We start from the raw sequence: 21,731 nt of genomic DNA on the forward strand, positions 1-21,731 counted from the left end.
TATATATATATATCTTATATATATTATATATAGTATCTTGTATATATCTTATATATATCATATATAGTATCTTATATATAATATCTTATATATAAGAAAACATAATTATTAGCAAATCTGGTGACATAATTGGAATCATGATTTTTTAAAGTATTTTTGTTTATTGGATAGGAACATTTGTCCTTGGTGTGCCTGAAGATGTCAAGCATCCTGGGCACTCTCGATCTTCATTGAGTTTTGAAATCCCAGAAGAAAAGGAACAAGCCAGATGTCCCCCCCAAATGAAGATGAATGCATGTAACTGTCATTCAAAACTTTAAATATTCCAAGTTGCCAAATGCAATGAGGAGTCTGCTCCTTGTTTGAGAGAGGAATAATGTGCGTGTCTCTGTCCATGGTCCCAAAAAGGCTACCTTAACTTCCAGTGTGACAGAGTCCTTAATAACAGCAGTAGTAAATATTAGAAAAGCACACCGGAAAGCAGCCTTCTGACTTAGTGCTGTATCTCAGAGATACATGTGCTTCACTGATAACCATTTTTCACAGTGCCAATTTACTAACAGTCTCTTTTTAATTATCATCCTCCCGCCCTCTCTCTCTTTTTTTTCTCTTTCCCTTGATTGGCATTGGGTCATGGGAAGAAAATGCCAGAGTTTGCAAGGAACGTGTATGTATTAAAGGCAGACGGTCGAACCGTAGCTGCAATTTGTCACTTCCTATTATAAAATCTTATTTCAAAGATTTTACAACTCAACCATTAAAAAAATTATACTGTTGGATAAAACTTAGAAAAGAAATGACTCTTTGCAGGCTAATTAGGAGAAAGTCTTGTAACCTACAAGTTATGCTTCTGGAAATAAGGCAATAATGAACTTTAAGTGCCTAACTATCCACTATTCATTGTATGGAATTATAATTTGAAAATTGATAACCCAGTGGTGAATTAAAGACTTTGAACCTGAGTTGTATAGCACTAACCAATTAGAATTGGTATTCAGCAAAAAAACACTGACAGCCGTACCAAGAAACAGCTGAGATGTTGAAGTTCATGGGCCAGCTATTATGTATTACTGTCCTTTTTACCAATATCATTATGAGGAAGAGGGCTAGTGAATTAAGAACAGAAAACCTAATGCTTGATGCTTTTGAAAATATTAAGTAAGATGACATTACTTCATCTTATACCAGACCCACCTGAACCCTTTTAGAATAGCTATAGGGATTTCTTTAAAAAATGGAATTGAGTAAAAACCAGGGCAGATCCAAATTCAAGATTTCTGTTCTTGTACCATAAAGTGATTTGGAAATCTCTAGTTCAATGGAAAAATGAAAAGACAAAGTCTTTTTTTTTAATTTTAGTGGAGTGGTCAAAAAATAATATGAAATTCTAATGTGAAAAATATTTAAAATATATTCAGATACCTATAACAACTAAAATGTTGGTTCTAAATCCTAAATTGCTAGTATTTGATTGTAAATTCTTTACAGCTGTGACCATCCAGATAAAAGACCATAGAAATGATATCTGTATGAGAGGGCTTCACTAATTCTCATGAATGAGTTAATTTATTAAATGATATACGTTGAGCTCTTAGAACAAAGATATAGCAAGCCCTCTACTACAAATGCATTTTTTTTGTTGCTGATTTTTTTTCTTTATTGTTGTCATTACAAATGATAAAGTCAAAAACTCATCCTCCAGGCAACATCCTTAATTTATCAGTTAATTATAATTAAGAGAGCTACTTGGACAACCTCTTTCCTCTTTTTTTCTTCTCTTCCTCTTGTCCTTATAATCTTAGACTAAGTTACTACGGCTTAAATAAAAGTTAAATGTGAAAAGGTAAAATGATCTCTCTGTATGATCTAATAGTAACAGAGTGATCTTTGATTCAAATAATAAAATATATCAAAAAGATAGCCAGCCTTTTAATCTGGAATCCAAAGGATAAAGCAATATTCTGTTCCTCACATGGTAGTGGGACTAATAAGACCTATCTTAAGGAGTGTGATGAGAATTTAATTAAATATCTTCAAAGTGAGGAGCACAATGCTTGGCATTTTTGTGTTTAAGTGTTCTTTAATAATCATTTCATTACTGTTCTTATTCTTTTTCTTATTTTTCTCAGTGGGACCAGAATGAACATAGAGATCTCAGATTCTGAAATTGAACTTCAAGTAGACATCAGAGGGTAAAACGGCTTCGGCAATCTATCCTGTCTGGGTGACAAAATTCATTCAATCTTCAAGGCCCAGAGAGTTCTCATGCCAGGTCCCTCTTCATCCCTGTGTCCCTCTCTGATGCCTTCTTCCTAATACCAACTGCACTTACAACTTGCTCAGTCAGCCATGGGGCATGTGAAGCTTCTACACTCATCAGGGTAGAAGTTCCTATCTGCTAGTGATTTATGGACTTCAGGAGTCATTGCATCCAAAAGGACTCGGCTAAATATAAAGCTCCAAATTTCAGGATAGTGCTGAGGATGTAGCTCAGTGGTAGAGGGTGTGGTTAGCATGCTCAAGACCCTAGGTTTAATCCCTAGTGCAAAAAAAAAAAAAAAATCAGGATAGCCTCTATGTTTTTTTTTTCTTTACTCCTCGATGGCTTTTTTCCTCTGCTCCAAACTATAGACCACTCTTTCTCTCTGATATGGTTTGGATGTGAGGTGTCCCCCAAAAGCTCACATGTGAGACAATGCAAGAAGGTTCAGAGAATAAAGGATTGGGTCATGAGAGTCTTAATTCAAGACTAATTAAGTGAATTAATCACTTGCTGGGATTAATTGAGTGGTAACTGAAGGCAGGTGGGGTGTAGCTGGAGGAGGTAGAGCATGGGGGCGTGGCTTTGGGATATGTATTTGTATTTGGCAAGTGGAGTCTCTTTCTGCTTTCTGGTCATCAAGTGAGACTCTTCCCTCTGCCTTACTCTTCTGCCATGATGTTCTTTCTGCCTCACCTGGAGCCCCAAAGAATGGAGCTGGCCGTCTACGGACTGAGACCTCTGAAACTTTGAGCCCATAAATAAACTTCTTTCTCCTCTACAGTTGTTCTGATAGGGTGTTTTAGTCACAGCAGTGAAAAATCTGATTAACACACTCTTCCAATGGAGGACACTTGCATGTCTAGATTTTATTTGGATTCTGTGAATCTTCTATGCAGTCTAGGCAGCCTTCAACATGCTACACATCCTTGCTCCTTGGTTTTCTGTTGCTTATCATCTTCTTAAATTTGTTTTGTTTTTCCCCTAATATAAATTCTATGAAAATATCTTTGTTTCAAGCTCTATAAGGTAGGTGTCGCCCTATAAATGTCAAATTGTATGTGGCCTGATTTATAATTTCCCTCCATGTTCAATCTTCTAACACCAACTATTTTTACTTGTTTTGTTTTATTTTACTTCTAACTTTAAAAGAAAAACATCCTTAGGTATGTAGTGAGCTCATTACATAATGTGTTTAATTCCCTATTAATATTATTGTTACTTTTGCCTCAGTCAAGTAAATATACAAAGTTTCTGAGTGTTTATACCACAACTCAAGGAAACTGATGGAAGTATTCATAACCCAGGTGACTTGAAGTAGTATTTTTGACCTAGACGAAGGTTATATATCGTCTTTCTTCATTCAACTGTTTTCCCCCAGTAGACTATATTCAGCATCACTGTTTGGGTATGCTGGTTCCATGGTCTGTAATTGCAAATCAGAATATAATATAGAAATTTGTTTCCTCTTACCATCTGAAGTTCAAACTTTGATTCGATAATTGTTTATTTTAGCAGATCTTTGATCTGCCCATAGATCCAGTATGATACACTAATGAAAAGGAAAGGAGGGAAGATCATCATATTCTTAGGCAAATAGTCAAAGAGACAGAGGTCCATGTGTTCCAGGGTAGCATCCTGGAGCTGCTGAGCCCTCTCATCCTGAGATCAGTTTTCTGAGATAACTCAGCAGGGTGATCATACAGACATGGCTCAGAAATAATCTTGTCTTCTTACAAACATTCTCTAGGACTTGCTTTTGGAGAGGGGAGGGTGCAAACCCTGTTTGTCTTAATATTTCAGAAATTCACTTCTATCGCTTCGTTGTTTTGAAGAGTCAACTGTTGGATCTTTGGCTACCCCTGTGTGTAGAGTAAGAAGATAATTGCTCTGATCCCAGGGTGAACCATCTGCTAGTACAAATTGCTCTGCTCTCTGCTTCGTTGAAACGCTTGTGTTCGTTATATTATGTTGAAATGTTCATGAAACGTAGTTTATACTAAGCTGTGTTCCTGTAAAATTTGATTCTATAAATGGGCAGAAGACTCTTAATTGCAAAGGCTCTTTTCTCTCTGTAGATTTCTAAACTGCTTTGCTGATTTGATTTGGGGCCCTGGAGAGCCAACATCTTGTGTTAGCAGCTGATTATTGATGCCTAAGAGGATATGGCAGTGACATTCCAAATTTACAACACTTGTAATGGTTTATGAAACCTCTTTCAAAAAAAAAGATGTTCCTGAGTTCTGGAATCTGGAAAACAACATATCTTGTTATTGTTATATAATTCTAATGGCCTTTGCTGATGCAACTATTAGAGAGTTCAGTTAATGCCTCATCTATTAGCTTTATGTATGAATCAGGGCAAAGTATAATTTAAAAAGTGCTTCTCAAATTTTTTGTTTTGGTGTGTTAATGCAAGATTAATGACTGTGATGATTTGAGATGGAAGTTTTTTGATTTGTTGCTTTCTTTATCCTTCAAGACCACAGAGATCTGCAAAAATGGGGATAGGTAGGGCCTTCAATTAACAAGACATTTTTCATGTTTGTACGTGAATTTCACGATTCTTCAGGCATGCTGGCTGGACATTTTAGAAGGCCAAGTGAGGAAAGGCAGAGAGGCATTGATGGGACATAAGCAATTTCTTTCTGCCATGATATTTCTTGCTCTACTGTGAATAAATCTAATGGTAATTTATTTACCCATTGAACCACATTTTAAAAAGTCATAAAACAAAGATTTAGACAAGATGGCAGATTTGCTCAGATTGAATATTCCAGTGATTTTTTTTTTTAAACCACCTGAGGCCTATTGACATACTATGGATATCAGGGAATCTGGGGTCAAAAAGTTGGGCTTCTCCCACTGTTGTTTTCTTGATCCATGATGATTCATATATACTAAATATTTCTTTGGGTAGAATGATTTTACACAGGATGAATGCAGATTCTAAAAACAAGGCCAAGGAAGGATGGAAGTGGGAAAGACAGTAGAATGAATCCGACATAACTTTCCTATGTTCATATATAAGTACTCAACTAGTGTAACTCCTTATCGTGTTTAACCATAAGAATGGGAAGTGATACTCCATGTATGATATGTTATGATTGTCAATATACATTCTACTGTCATTCATAACTAAAAAGAACAAATAAAATAAAAAATAAAAGATGTTAAAAATAAATAAATAAAAACAAGGCCAAGTGTGGATCAACACAGCTTCAAACAGGAGATTATATATGTGACTAGTGAGAGCCTCTATCATTCACTAGTAGGTGAGACTAGACAGAAAGGAATTTAGGCCCCTATATGGTGAAGTTAGTTTTAAAATTCCTCTTTTATCTTCTGACCTGTTTTGGACAGCCAGGAACTGAAGCAGAGCTATTTATTTATTTGAAACATCTCTCCCCTCTCTCTTCTCTATCCTTCATCAGTTTGATTCCCTTTTTATTATCATTATTTATGTTTTGTATAACTAGAAAAATAATTTGTCATGGATTACATCTTATTTGCAAGAGGCTCTAGTAAGATGGCAACAAAGCTTGCACAATATATCATAATTTAGCAGCTTCTCTTGTAACTATACTGAAGTAATGGTGGAAAAAATACATATAAACAACTCTAAGGACAGATTTTGAATGATCCAGTAATTTTGATTTATACTTCGTATTTGATGGAACTGTATTAGCAGTTAAAGTCAATGGCTAAATGATTCCCAGCACAGAATGAGCCAGAAGTACAAAAGCAGCTTTACAATGCCCGTCTGAGAGCTCTGAGCCTCCCAGCTTAAATTTCCAAAGTGCAGTGTAAATTACAGGCCTAGTTGTCACTTTTAACTAACAATTCTACCCAATATGGCCTAGCTAGGTAATTTGTCCACTATTCTTTTATGAAGCAGTAAACACCAGCTTAATTCCAGTGGCTTTTCTAAAGCAAATTGCCTCATCTCTCATATCTACTGCAGAGAAGGAGTGAATCTCCTACCTCTGATGACAATGAGTCCCATTCAACAAACAACTTGTTGAACCTGAGATTGATTAAAGATGATTCCTGGGTCTGTTAATAGCATTGGGTGCTGGTCATCTTATTGTGATCTCCATTCTGAGGGCTCTTCTGGTAGGACGCATATTCCTCTATTTCCTCTCCTTACCCCTTGTGCTTACTCATTTTCCATCAGCCATTTTCTCCCTGTTTCCTCTTTCTTTCCTTTGTGTTTTTTCCAATCACAAAGGAAAAAAAAAGAAATAAAAACTTTGGAAATCAAAATCTAGCACTCTCACTGTCAATATTAACAAAGAGAGAAAAAAAAAACAACATTCCAAATATATCAATAAGAGCCTCAAATCCAACCAAGCATAATATGCAATGAGGTCCACAGATGCTGGCTCTGCAGCAACTGAGAGAGATTGATTTCTACTGTCATTCATTTGACTTGTTTGCTCTGGGCAAATCTGATCATACTCTCAGTATATTTCTTAGCCAGAAACAGGGTTCTACAGAGTTCAGTTGTTATGAAGGAAAGAGCATCCAAACATGAGATCTTTGGTCCTTCCAGGTGGGAAGATGAAGAGATATGCATGAAAGCTCCCCAGGGAATCTGAATTATAATAGGGATGTGGAAAGTTTTATTCAAAAGTTTCAGTGTGGACTACAAATCTTCCTTAAGCTAGTCATGTGGAGAGTTCAGTCAATCTTTGAACCTACTTATAGGTTTTATCCCTCTACTTTGATCAAAGGCTATGATTTCTGATAATATCATTTATTTAAAAAGAATTATTGTAGTCATTATTATTATTATTATTATACTCACCAGGTATTTATGAAGCTTTTACTTTTGTTTAGCATTATATAGAACGTGGATACTGCTTGGTCACTGTCCTTACAGAACCCAGGCCTAGCGGAAAGGTAGACACATACATTATAAATTCACAGTATTTACAATAAAATGTGCAAATAATAAACATAAGAACCAAGAAATCTAGGAACACTAAAGAGAATTAGGAAAAGGTTGCAAGAACAAGTGTTATTTGAGCACATTTCTAAAGGATCCCTAGGAATTTGCAACTTTTGCTAGGGAGTAGCTGTGGTGGTGAGGATCTGGGGATGTGAGGATACCACTCAATCAGGAAGATTTTACTGAGCGATTACTGTGTTTGGGGCCAGCTAGATGGATGCGACTTGCCAACGTGACTATTATTTACCACATGATTTTCCAGCCAGACATCTCCTCCAGGGTGGAAAGGAAGAGGGTTGGCATTGTGGAGCAGGGGGGAGGACACTTTGAGGTTCATTACCTAAAGGTCATTTGGAGAACAAGATGAACGTGATGCAACTCCTCTTTGGAAGTGCATCTTCTACCCAAATGCTGCCATTTAAGAAGATACTAGCCGAGTTTTACTCTTTAATTTCTCTGCTCATTAAGCCTTCACTTCTGAGGTGTGAAAATGACTCCAGGCTGGTAATAAACTGCTGGAGAAGTCATTATTTTAAAAATGATCTTGCTCCCAAAGGGGATGGAGTGGTACAAAGCACAATTGCTCCAAGATCAGCTCCTCTGTAGGACAATGATTGTTCAAATGTTTCAGTTATCCTAAGAATAAAAAAAGGCTGTCTAGTTGCAGAAAAGATGAAGCACAAAGTACCCAGGCCTACTCAATAATCACAATAGGCTATTTTTTGGAGAGGGGAGATGGTACATTTCAATTGGGGAAAACTGGAGTATTGTCAGCTTTCGTATTAAAATGCAAAGGAAATGGCAAGGGGACAGAAAGGATCTAAGAAGACCGAAGTCACTTTCTTTGGGGGAGTTTTGTGATGTTAAAGAAGGGACCTGGAATAAGCTGGAATCATAATAATGTTATTAATTATCATAAAAAGGTTTTCTTGCAGCTGTGAATGTCATGGATGTCACTTACCCTTATTTTTGAGAGAACTTAGACCTATGCAGACAGAACTTCTTCAGTTTTGCTTCTTCACAGGGGTTCATTTTGCCTTCAAATTAGAGAAGGGCAGGACTCTTTCTTCTGACCAGCACTTTCCTAAAGGTAGTGAGTCCCAGGGCTTTAACATTTCCATTCCTGTCCTACCTCTCTTCTTTCTTCCCTTCCTCCCTTCTCTTTTCTTTGGATTGTTTGTTCAGTGCTTATGGTTATGCTTCTCCCCTTGATACCATCATTGGGCGTGCAGGCTTGGCATTCCCTTTTAAACAATGTGAATTAAGACAAACAGATTCTGAGACTTTTTTGAGCCTACCCTGTGGTATTCAGTGAGATAATCAGAGAGCCCCCATGTTGTTGCCTAAATGGAGATTGGGGGAAATGTAGAGGAAAAAAAAAAAACAATTGATTGAATGTGGATAACTTGTTATCCACATTCTGCTTTTCATCCGCCATTTTTAGCGCCATTGAGTAATCAGCCCCCTCAGTTTGAACCAACTAAGGACCGTGATTAGAGGGAGACTGAAGCTGCTGGCTGGTGGTGCTGGGATAATGCTTCTCTTCAGGAGGCAAATTTCTTCTCTGAGGATGCAAATCAACCAGTCACCTCACCTCTGACCTGGAGCCAGTGGACATGGAGGGGGGAGAAGGAATAGCAAAGCCCAGGGGCCTAGGTAAGGTTCTTGGCTTTTCTCTTGAGGTTACTATATATTTCCCTCCATGACAATGCGGTCACCAGGTTCTCACTGCAGAATCATCAGGGTCTTCATCTCTAGAGACCTATACTGTTATGGTTTGGATGTGAGGTGTCCCCCAAACGCTCACATGTGAGACAATGCAAGAAGGTTCAGAGGAGAAATGATTGTTGTGAGAATCTGAACCCAATCAGTGAGTTAATCACCTGATGGGATTAGTTGAGTGGTAACTAAAGTCCTAGGGTATGGCTGGAGGAGGTGGGAATTGGGGATGTGGCTTAGGGGTATATATTTTGTGTCTGGAGAGTGGAGACCTCTGTCTCTGCTTTCTGATCATCATGTGAGCTGTCTCCCTCTGCCACACTCTTCCACCATGATATCCTGTCTCATCTGGAGCCCTGAGGAATAGAGCGGGCCTTCTATGGACTAAGAACTCTGAAACTGTGAGCCCCTCTAATAAACTTTTCCTCCTTTAAAATTGTTCTGGTCATCCTTTAGTCACAGCAGCGAAAAAAGCTGACTAAAACATGTATTCAGGATTCCTTTAACAACGAGATATACATGGTCTTTTGCAAAGGCATAGTAGATGTTTTTTAAGGCATAAAAGTTCTAACTGCCCTTTTGGTAACTGCTCAGAGATTCTATGGTCCAAATAACAATTACAAGTAGTGACTTATAGCTCACATCTTCTCAGATCCTTTATGGCTACTTCGTGGGTGATTGGTTATTCTTCAACCCTTTGATAGTCAATACAATCCCAGCTGGGAATTAATGAGCAGACTGAATTTTGTGGGTCTAAATTGAACACAAAGTCATCTGCATAGCAAAGGATACAATCAACAGAGTGAAAAGGCAGTCTATAGAGTGGGAGACAATATTTGCAGACTAGGAATCTGATAAGGGGTTGCCAAAATATATAAGGAACGTTTCAAAACTCAACAGCAATAAAGGATTTGTATAGAGATTTCTCCAAAGAAGATATATAAGTGGGCAACAGGTACAGGAAAAAATACTCAACCTTACTAATCATCAGGGAAATATCAATCAAAAGCACAATTCAATATCGCCTCACACATGTTAGGATGGCTATTATTAAAAAAACAAAAAGCAATAAATGCAGGCAAGGATGTGAAAAAATCGAAATCTTGTGCATTGTTGGTGGGAATGTGATACGTGTAGTTACTATGGAAAACAGTATGGAGGTACCTCAAAAAATGGAAAATGTAACTATGATATGACCCTGCGTTCTTACTTTCGTGTATTTATCCAAAAGAATTGAAATCAGAATCTGAGAGGTATTTATTGCAGCATTATTCACAATAACCAAGATGTGGAAGCAACTCAGATGTACATCAAAAGATGAATGGCTAAAGATGTGTTATATACACACAATGAAATATTATTCAGCCTTGAAAAGGAGGAAATCTTGTATATACAACAACAGGAATGAAACTTAAGGACATTATGCTCAGTGAAATAAGCCTGTCACAAAGGGACAAATACTGTATGAGTCCACTCATATGAGGTATCCAAAGTTATCAAACTCAGAATGAAAAGTTGCTTGCAAAGCATATAGTTTCAGTTTCACAAGATGAAGTAGTTTTATAGATCTGCAGTACAATGTGTTTGTAGTTGAAAATAATGTTCTCTATTTAAAAATGTTAAGAGGGTAGATATTATTTTTTCAAAACCACAATAAAAATATGGGTAAAAATGAAAGAATGCAAAGTAAAGAAGGGAGAAAATTATTGGTGACCTTAACTAGAGTGATGTATTATATGTTCTCCTATTTTTTGGCTTATATTAATAAATAAGCTCATTTGTTGCCTAGGAAATTTGCCCAGTAGGACTTTTGTACCTTATTAGAGCAGTTCCAAGAGCATTATCCCAATCACTGCCAATGTACCACCACCACCACCCTTACCACTACTACCGAACTTCCACCATTGTCACCTCCCTCTCTGTCACCACCAGTGCTACTGCTTTATTTATTTGAAATCAGTAAACCAGGAGGCCAAGGTGTAATCCTTGCATTTCAATCAAACATTTGGGGATGTACCTACTCTCTTTTACTTTTTATTTTGGTAAACTGATGTGCGATATATTTAAAATTTTTTTTAATTGGTAAAAGATGTGACTTTCATTTTGTTTATGATTTAAGAAATTACAAAAGGTGTAGCAGTGAAAATTCCCTCCCATGCCTGTTCTCTGATCTCCTTCATCACCTCCAATCCTCATCACAGAAAGCAGCCTCACTTACATTTCTCAGTCTCTCTTCTCGATGGCTGTATCTCTGTCTTCCTTTCTGTCTCTCCATATATATTTTCTTTTGCACAAACAGTAGCAGACTGCATGCACTATTTCTAATTCTTTCTTAACAATATGTCTTAGGCATCCTTTTACAAGAATGCGTAAAGAGCTTCTTCAGTCTTTTATATTTTTTAAATTAAATGGTAGCTCTTTTTTTTTCATTAATTCTTTCAGTGTATGCTGTTTGGGTTTATTTGGCATTTTTATTCCAACTTATGAGGGATGCTTACTTAGCTCATTGATTTTTTTTCAGTCCTTTTACTTTTCTAATGTAAGTAACTATGGTTATAAATTTTTATGTATATTCCATTAGTTTTATCCCAGGTCATAATACTATTATTATTTTGTCATTTTTTTTCACTTAAAATACTTAGAATTTTCTTTTATGCTTTATTCTTTGACTTGCTTGAAGTGTATTAGTTTTCAAAAGCAGGGCTTTTTAAAAATTGATTCTTGGCTTAATTTTATCATGATCAGAGAGCACACTGTTTATAGATTGTTTCTTTAGAACTTCTTAAACTTACTGGGTGTCCCAGTACATAATTAACTTACAAATGTTCCACGTATATTAACATTCTATAGTTGTGTGTTTTCGTCATAAATCTATTTTAATATATATTAATTTTGTTAAAATTTTCTTCATTAATTTTTTTTTGTATTCTATCTATTTCTTATACTTGCAAATTTCTGCTTTATTTATTTGGAGACAAAGTTATTAAGTGCACACAATGTAAAATTGTAATAGTTTCCTGCCTAAGTATAGCTTTTATCAGTATAATGTATCTTTCTTTATCTCTAGCTATAGTTTTCTTCTAAAAGTCCATTTTCACTGAATTTTATATGATTACATGAGCTTTCTCCTTTCTTATGAGCTTTCTATTTTCAAAGTTTTGAATACTTTACAAAAACATTTTTGTATTTTTTATGCTTTAGACATTTTTTAAGCTAACACTTTTTGAAGGTTTTTTTTTTTATTTAAAATATTCTGTTTATTTATGCCCAACATAATTCCTGGAGCATATAAATTCAGCATCTTATTTTGTGCTTTGTTTGTGCTATACTTGTTCTGTGTTCATCACCCCTGCTTTGTAATTTTTTCAAATTTTTTTTATAGTTGTAGATGGACAGAATGCCTTTTTTTAAAAAAAAAAAAAATTTAAGTGGTGCTGAGGTTCAAACCCAGTGCCTATGCATGCTAGGCAAGCACTCGCCACCCACTGAGTTACAGCCCTAGCCCACCCCCGCTTTTTTTTTTTTTTTTGCTGAATTTTGCATTAACCCATTTTTATCATTGCATTTTTTCCTCTTCTGTAAGTCTAGATGTTAAAAACATCACTTAGTTTTTTTTTAAAATTAGGGATCTTAGAATATATAACATCATAGTAGCTAAAGCTAAATTAATTAATATCTTTATCTGTCTTCCAGATAATTTAAGAACATTAGAAGATTTTGATACCACCTTTAAAAATTACCCTTCTAATAATTCTAACATCTCTTGCCATTTCTACAACCTGTTCTGAGGCTTGCTCTGTTTCTTCTGAAGGTATCAGATTGGTCAGTCAGGTTCTGATGAAAACCCAGTAGGTCAATCTCTAGTAAAATCCTGTCTTTTGAGGGCAGACCTTGTTAAGAACAGAATGCCATGAATTACATTTATTGAGTTCCATATGTTAAACCAAATTTGCATCCCTTGAATGACCCCCCCCCTCCTTGATTGTGGTGCACTATTTTTCAAAATATGTTTTTGTATGTGATTTGCTAGAATTTTATATCAGTGTTCATCAGGGATGATGCTCTGAGCATATTCAAAATTGCTGCTTCTTCCATCCCACAGAAACACAAGGACTTTTCTCTGATTTTCAATGTCAGAGCCTGGTAGACCTTTTGGAGATAGAACTCACGAAAGTGTGATGGTACCCTACACCTGAACCCCTCAGGAATTTTAAACCTTCAATCCTATCCACACCAAGCCTCAAGCAGCCAATGAATTAGAGTTTAGGTTTTCCCACCCCAGTTCCTTTGGTGATCTTCATCCCCAGGGGCTTCTGCTTCAGCAAGGTACAGTTATTTGCATCTGCCAGTGTGTATTTCCAATTCTGGGGCCATCCAGTTGCTCTGTGCCCTCAGTTCTTTGATTGATCAAAGAAGAAATGATGGTTTTCAGATATTTTACCTTTTTTCTTATGAGGACAGAAATAATGACTTTCAAGTTCCTTGCATGCTAGATTTAAACCACTCTCCTCAAATGCTGTCATTTTTATTTTCTTTAAAGAATAATTAGAGGGGTTTTAAGTTTTCATTTCTAATGGTTTGGGTCTCTGAAATCATCAGCTATCATTTTCTGCTCCTGTTGCTCCCATTGGCACACATTTTCGTTACCTGTTTCCTTATGTAATTGGAAAACTTTCCTGTGCCACCCGTGTCCCTAGAACATTGTGTAGCTTCTCAAAGGCCCAGAATGAAGATGCCTTCCTTCAGAGCTGACCTGAGTTTGTCATATCAGGTACCTGGGGGACTATGATCAAACTTGACCCTTTGTGCACCACTCTGATCATGCATATTTGAGCCATTTCCATTGGACTGTCAGAATTTGTTTTATAGCAGCTTTTTATCTCTTTCTCATCTCCATTTTATCCTCTTCCCATTTCCCCATCAGGATGTGGGGGATTTATTTCTAAGGATCCTGTACCATGAAAGGGTGGAAATAGCACTTTCCTGGCTATGTATGTGTGTACATGTGTGTATATGCATGTGTGTATGTGTGTTCTTATATGTGAATATATGTCTTCCTGTGTGTTTAAGCATTTGTGTATATACACAGGTGTTTTGTGTGTGTGTACTAAAAGGGGTCTGTTGTACAGGACTCTTTACTTGGTTAAGACTTGACTTTTCATTTTGCTTCTTTCTCTTAGAGTATCCATCACAACTTTAGATAGTTTTGTAATCATTTCCTCTTGTTACATTCAGGGGAAAGCATGGAATGCCAACCCACTGTTCTGAGTTATCAACTTTTCCTCTAATTTAAGCCTCTAATTTAAGGCCACATCCTTTCAGCTCTTTCACCCTTAAAGGAAATATTTTAATCAATATTTTATTTGTTTTCTATTAGAACATTAGTCCAAATAACCCAGACTGCCATTATGAGAAGCAGACATCCCTGATATGTTTCCAAATTGTGTCTTGATTACTCTTTTGGGCTTTCGTTCAAAGATAAATCAGTAGAACTTTCTACCAATTCAAAAAGTACATTTCCAAAATAAGTCCAAGTTGAAATTCTTTAGAGTCAAAGTCTAAGTAAGCCATCTCGTTCTCCATGGTTGTTTGTTCTGATCCATTTAGTGTTTTTGTTCTAGACAGAGGTGGAATGGGTGTGGCACTGTGACCCCAACCTTGCACGCCCAGTTCACTTTAGGTATATGGTCCCGGAGGTGTGGGACTTGGAACTGTTTACTCTTACTTTAACATCATATTCTACCCTCAGATTTTACTCCAAAAGGGAGCTTTCTTTATTGATGACTCGTTTTTCTTTCTTCTTCTCTCCTCCTTTGCCTGCTTTTCTCTCCTCCTTTGCCTCCTCTTCTTCCTCCTTCTCCTGCTCCTCCTTTTTTTTTTCTTTCTTTTGAAGTTCCAGGGATCAAATGCATACAAGGTAAGCATTTCACGACTGAGTTACATCCTCAGCCATTTTAAATTTTCTTTATTTTGAGACAGGGTCTTGCTAAGTTGTCCAAGCTGGCCTTGAAGTTATGATCCTCCTGCCTCAGATTCCTTAGTAATGGGGATTAGGATTTTTGATTCTTGGGTCCTCATTGATATTCCAGCTCTCTTCCTTTCTCTCACATTAAAATCATCTCTTGTATGGTGTTAATTCTTATTTGCACTCTATACACTAATTTACTTCTCTTCTCTGTACTACATTAGAAATCTTGATGGCCTGGGTCCAAAATAAAGCTGTTCTACATTCTAAGCAAAATCACATTTTGTAGAGTATTTGTAGAATATTCCCTTACTTTTTGTTTGACATTTTCTCCTCATTAGATTGAGATAATTTATTTGAGGGAAAAGCACCACAGACATGATATGCCATTCTCAGTAGATCATGACAAGAACTTATGATGTTGATATACCTTTTAATTGGTGATCTTGACCTTGATCTCTTGGTTAGGGTGATATTGACCATGCTTTTCTATTGTAAAGGTGTTATTTTTCTTTTTTTTTTTTTTTTTTTCTTTTTTTTTTTTTTTTTTTTTAAGAAAGAGTGAGAGAGAATTCTTTTAATATTTTTTTTTTTTTTAGTTCTCGGCAGACACAACATCTTTGTTTGTATGTGGTGCTGAGGATCGAACCCGGGCCGCACGCATGCCAGGCGAGCACGCTACCGCTTGAGCCACATCCCCAGCCCCAAGGTGTTATTTTTCTTTGTAATTAATACACATCTAATGAGAGGTACTTGGAGACTTTGCAAATATCCTTTTTTTCAAAAAACTTTTGCCCACTAATCTCAGCATCTATTTTTCTTTCTATGCGTTTTGCTTTTTTATAAAGTACACTTTTTTTTGGAGAGAGAGCACAGTGTCTGATTTTCATATTCTTCTTGAGGGACCAGGTTGATGATATGGGGTAATTTAGATTGAAATCAGAAGACAGATTTGATATGAGTTTGAACCTGTGTAGAAAACTATAGTGTCAAGATAGGGCTTAACCTGTAAATATGAATCAAAAGTAAAGATGAAACCCAGATGCTACTAACATCCAGAGTTAAAGACCAGAATGGTGCATTAGTGGAGAAATAGATAAAACGTGGATAAGATAAATGGCTCAAAGGCATATGGAATGATAAAAACAATTCTTTGAATATATAGGTAGAAGGGAGAATGTCAAAAATAATGACTGGGGCTACCTAATGCTAAGAGGGAAACATGTCTGAGAAGGAGAAGAACTGTGCAAGTTTTTTGGCAGAAGTTCATTTGAGCCAATTCACAGAAGATTTTCTAACAATAGAGAAGCAATCAATTTAAGCAGATATTATAATTATTTATGGAGGATAGTTATTATGTTGTATCCATTAAGAGATGATTAACTGGTGCCCAGTTGTCAATGTTCTTGCTTTGCATGTATTGGTCACATTCATTATCCGCCCCCCTTTTTTCTTCTTGATTTCAGAAAGGAACTTTTATAAGGGTCATGAACAAAGGCAATGAAACAGAATAATATTTCCCCCTTCACCTCTTTGTCTTTTAAGATAGGGATTTTTTTTTTTTTTAAATACTGGTGGTTGAACCCAGAGTGGACACTCTGCCACTGAGCGACATCCTAGCTCTTTTCATTCTTTGTTTGGAGACAGGGACTCTTTTGACGAGAGAGGTAAAGGAGTTGTGACAGTGTTTCTCTTTGCTTCTTGACTTTCCTGTTAGGGCCTGCTCCAACATCCATTCTATCATCTGCTGAGCAAAGCACCCTGCATGGTTTAGAGAGCTTTAGAGGGACTAGAAGAAAGTAAGCACAGCAAGGGAAGGAAGAAATATAAATCTTCCCAGTCCAGGACTCTGGGACAGGGAAATGGCAAGGGAGCCTCTGGAGAAGGGCATATGCATTTGGCTGGGACTCCCCTAAGACTCTACTCCCAGGATTCCAAGCAACAGTATGGAGAGTAGAGGGGCAGTCAGGTGATGCTAATCCTATGGACTGCAAAATCCCTCAGTGGTTTTTGACGTTTTTGCTGACAATGTGAATTTCTTGGTTTTAAGTTCTAGTGAAGGACAGGCCTCCCTTGCCATGAGTACCCAGGTCTCAGAACCTTATATTTTCTCCCCATATTTTTCCACATGTGCAAATGGAACCTCTCTGGACTTTTCATGTGTGCTGTCTCACATCTGCTCAGCCCACTCTCACCCCAGCCACTACTAGGACAGCCAGTTTAAGAGGTGCAACCTGTCATCTCCTTGTTTGTGTTCTGCCTCAGGCATCCAGTATCATTGTGAGGATGCTACAGAAATTAATTGTCATCCATACAGCTTAGAAGCAGGCAAGAGTCACACTTCTGGAACAATCTTTGACCAGTGAGAAATGGGAGCATGAGATAAATGGTCTCTACTTCCTCCCCTGAAGTGGACATTTCTGAAGTGCATTCTCTACCAGCTCTTCAAGAGGGTCCCCAGGAAATTGATGCCCAATTGTCCAAAGGACTGACCAGCTCAATAATACTTCCTTGTCCAGGCTTTTCACCCTTCCTGATTTTACTTTTCCTGTTCCCTTATTCCTGTTTCCTGAAATCACTTCCTAGGATAAATTACCTGCCTGCAAGCTCTGTCTCAGCTTCTGTAAGGTATGTGCCAAATATATTAGCAGATGAAGCTGAGGAAATCCCCAGTTGGGATCAAAAAAAATTTAATAAGACAAAACTCAATCTCTGAGCTATGAGTCAGAGGCCAGACCTGGGAGAAAGCCTGTGGCATCTCTCATCACAATGCCTGACTCTTGGGGAGATACATGGTCTGTAATGCCCTTTTAACAGCAGGCCAAGTGGTAGATGACTTGCTTGAGTAAATAAAAGAGGCAGAGAAGCATAGAGCTTGCATTGTAGTGGTGTTGTAAACAGCTTATATGGATATCGTGAGGAAACAAAGTAGAAAGCCATGATATAACTATTTGTTAAATGAATTAATTGCTGTACTGTAGGCCTGGTTTTTTTAGAAGGAGTTGGGAGGAGGCAGAGGAATGGAAGGAGAATCCTCATACAGCTTTAATCTAGAAATGCATGGTGTGGTTGGGAATGTAGTTCAGTGCTAGGATGTTTGCCTAGCATGTGTGAGGCCCTGAATTTGATTCTCAGTATTGCCATAGAAAAAAATCGTATAGTAGGAGCTTGGGAATGGAAGATCTTTAGGGTGTTTGAAAGGACAGGCAACCTAAGGCTTATACAAAAATGAACACCCCAGGAATTAGAAATGTGAGAAGCAGGAGAAGACTGAGTAAGATATATACTTGTAAAGTACTGGCTGTACTCCTTTCCTACCTGAGACTTTGTCTCTAGACCCTTAATGTATCTTAACTGGAATTGTTTTATCTGGAATTTGGGAATGATAATGATTTTGTCTTGTTATGCCATAAGAATCAAATGATATAATATATATACACCCCAATCAACATATAACAGACATATTGTGAGACCCTACTATGTACCAGGACTTTCCTGGGCACTAGGGAATACAGGGGTGTGTGTGATGTGACCCTTGCCTTTGAGGACCTCCCAGATGATGGATACCCAGACATGTTTGTATGCATATATAGAAGGCCATGAAAGAGTGGAGGGAAGGAAAATCTGAGTGATCCAGAGGAGGAAAAAAAATATTTATTTTCTTGGTGTGACAAATGATAAGTTGCCATCTTAGCTAGAAGATGAGTAGGTTCCTTCAGTCACAGTAAGAAGTGAAATGTGAGGGGGAAATGCAAGGAAATTCCAAGAAGTTTTAAGAGCAGAACTAAAGGCAGATAGTGTGCACACTAGAAAGAGAGAATGAAGAAAATTGTAAGCTTGCTTGGGACTTGTTAAATTTAAAGTTTGGTGGGCCCCAGAGGGTTGTTATTCAGTGAGTAGTTGCAATTAGAAGTCAGGGACTCAGGTGAGGGAATGGAACTGGACATAAGGAGTTGGAAGCAATTTGCATGTACATAATTGTTGCCATGAGAGTGGATAAAGTGCTCCAAGAAAGTGAGTTTGTTCAGTGAAGAAATAATTGACCGGAGGACAGAAACCTGTGGCATACCAATAATTAATGGGCAGGGAAAGGAAGATGAAATAGCATGCTAAATTAAAAATTTACACTGAAACATCAAGACACAATAGTTCTAAAAAAATTACATATAAGGTTAGCAGATAGATCACCAGACAGAAATTTGAAAGTAAGTGTCTGAGAATACTTTGCTAGCTCTCCTGTCAACAAGGAAAATATGAAAGGATCTGTAGAGATTGATAGAAAAATTTACGATGAGGACTTCTTTGGGAAAATTGGTTCTGTGATTTATATTATCTCTCATACAAGTCTCACGGGAGGAGCTTCAAAAGAGGTTGCTTGAAGACTTGATAGGGAAACCTTGTACTTAGAGTGGGAGAACTATTGACTGGTTGCCAACACATGCCTGAGGAATCATCAAGTGAGGGAGGCCAGCAGAACTGGCCTGTGGAAGCAGTGTGGGAGGAAACTGCATTTCCTCCTGATGGTGCAGCCAAGGTACGTGGTTCTAGAGAAGGGATATGGAACTCATGTTGAGAACATTAGCATGGCGTTATCTAAAAGCTATCTTGACCAAGAAACCTGGGTTAGTCATCTTTCCTTTATTGACACCAATACCTAGGATATTCAATGTATAAAGAGAAAAGGTCTATTTTGGCTCATGGTTTTTGAAGTTTCAGTCCATGATCAGTTGGGCCCATTGCTTTGGACCTAAGGTATGACATCATGGTAAGAGTGTGTGGTGGAGCCAAACTGCTTACCTCATGGTGAGGGGAAAAAAGAGAGAAAAGGAGAGGGGTCCTATAATATGCTTTGAGGATGCAGCCCCAATGACCTAAAGACCTCCCATGGGGTCTGATTTCTTAAAGTTCCACTTCTCAATCGTGCCAAGGTGGGGACTAAGCCTTTAACACATGGACCTTGGGAGACAGTCTGAATTCAAACTAAAGGAAAACCTTATGCCAGAGAGTCCTAGTTGGAGGTTCCAAAACAAACAAACAAACAAGCATAAAAACAAACCAGTAATTTACTTGTGAGAATCAGTTTTAAATTCTGGGATAACAGAACTAACTTGTGGCCTGTCAGGAGATAACTTTTGGATTCTTCTTTTCTTTCCGCCTGCCCCCAATTCAACCACAGCAAGTCTGAAGTTGGCAATTAGGAGGCAGTAAAAAGAGAGAGAGAAGAAATGAATTACATTTCATTTCTTGAAGATAGTCAACATCTTTCAGTAAGTAACTCCCTTTTGGGGATAGAAGGAAGAAAAAGGAGTTTTCCACCTTTGAGGAAGTATAAGTTTAAATGAAGATGGAAATGCCAGTTAATATATTGAATTAGGACATTTCCAAATTGATAGTACATTGAGTGGGCTCCCTCTTGTCCAGCGAGGAGGTCCATGGAACAAGGTAGAGGAGAGTGTGGCTGCAGAGTCACTAATCAAGACCTCTGGAGACCAAGCAGGAAGCAGGTCTGATTTTATCGCACAGTTACCATGTATATATACTCAGGGAGTAGCTAAGCAGATTACAAGCAGCCACCAATGCAATTTCTGTCAACTGTCCTTGAAGCGACCTATGGAGGAGTGGGCTGTGGAGCAAGCCCAGGGACTGCAACATATGGCTTCATGCCCAGGGCTGTGCCTATGGGGTAAGTGGCCTGCCACTCACACACTAGCACGATGGGAGTGACCTGCCACTCAGACGCCCTTAACTTATGCCATGTATGCAGTACTCCACACACTTGTCCCCTAAGTGTGATAAAGATGGTGACTTAACAAACATTATAATAAATTGTTGCATTTTTTACATTCAGAAATTCTTCTCCATGTACAGGAGTCAGGCTAGGTGCTTTCACTGGGGAATGTCTTTCCACCCAGTGTGGACTGTCACTGATCCACATTTGCAAGCACATTTCTATGGACATTCAGTTATTTCTTTTAAAATTATATTTTTTGTACACCTTTCAGATTTTTGAATAAAGTTTTTTTTGCAAAATTTATTTTAACTTGAGAGTATATATTTAATTCCCCCTATTTAATTAATGGACTATATATGTGTACAGCCATACTATTAAATGTTAATAATGTATTGGCATATTCATGAGAATTTCACATTGAAATTCATAGTGGTGTTTTGAAAAAAAGAAAGGCAAATCTCACAGCCATCAATTCCCATGTTTTTTCTGCTTGTTTCAGAGAAGATACTTCCTACACACTCATCTAAACCCAGATATTGCTGAGAAGAGTATATGAACACGGAATATATGTCTTTCAGTTTTCACTTCTGCTTTAAATCATAACTGTGCAATAAATATTGTCATATTCGGTTATATTAAAATTTGGCAGCCAAATGTTAGATGAAATGTCTGCAACTGTAGTCTCTGATCACTGTCACATATATAATTGCTTTTTCCTTTTGATTTGTAGAAGAGCTTTACAGTAGAAAGTACCAGTAAACAACTTTTATACTGTTATCCTATTAAAATGCTTTTTCCCCTTTTAAAGGGGGAGAAGAAAGAAATTTCCAAATTGAGACTCCATGACTTTCATCATCCTTGGCTTCTATTTATTTCCCAAGAGACTGCCCAAATTTTTATGCAGACATGGGAAAGACATTTTCCAATGGAAAAAAAATATCAGTGAAATATCAAAAATAAATATATACCTCATAAATTGTAAACTTTCAAGATGTGATATGAAGAGGATTTAGTACCAAAAAAAAAAAAAAAAAAGAATGACCTAAAAACCAGAGAAGATGGTGAGATCAGAGCCGTAGAAGCCAACGGAGGTAAGAGTATC

General features: G+C 37.4%; 1 long non-coding RNA gene across 12 annotated transcripts in view; it reads left to right on the plus strand.

Annotated features, from left to right (window-relative positions):
• Positions 1-21,731, plus strand: part of LOC125618497 — a 329,397-nt gene that overhangs the window by 42,037 nt on the left and 265,629 nt on the right. Inside the window, exons 1-2 of one of the 12 annotated variants that reach the window (XR_007349810.1) lie at positions 12,424-15,398; positions 15,608-20,165. The exons of the other annotated variants lie outside the window; for them this stretch is intronic. This is a non-coding gene — a long non-coding RNA (uncharacterized LOC125618497). Of the gene's footprint in view, positions 1-12,423; positions 15,399-15,607; positions 20,166-21,731 lie in introns of those variants that run through there. 12 annotated transcript variants of the gene reach the window in all.

The sequence above is a fragment of the Marmota marmota genome, unplaced genomic scaffold (assembly GCF_001458135.2).
Source record: "Marmota marmota marmota unplaced genomic scaffold, marMar, whole genome shotgun sequence".
NCBI classification, from domain to species: Eukaryota; Metazoa; Chordata; class Mammalia; order Rodentia; family Sciuridae; genus Marmota; species Marmota marmota.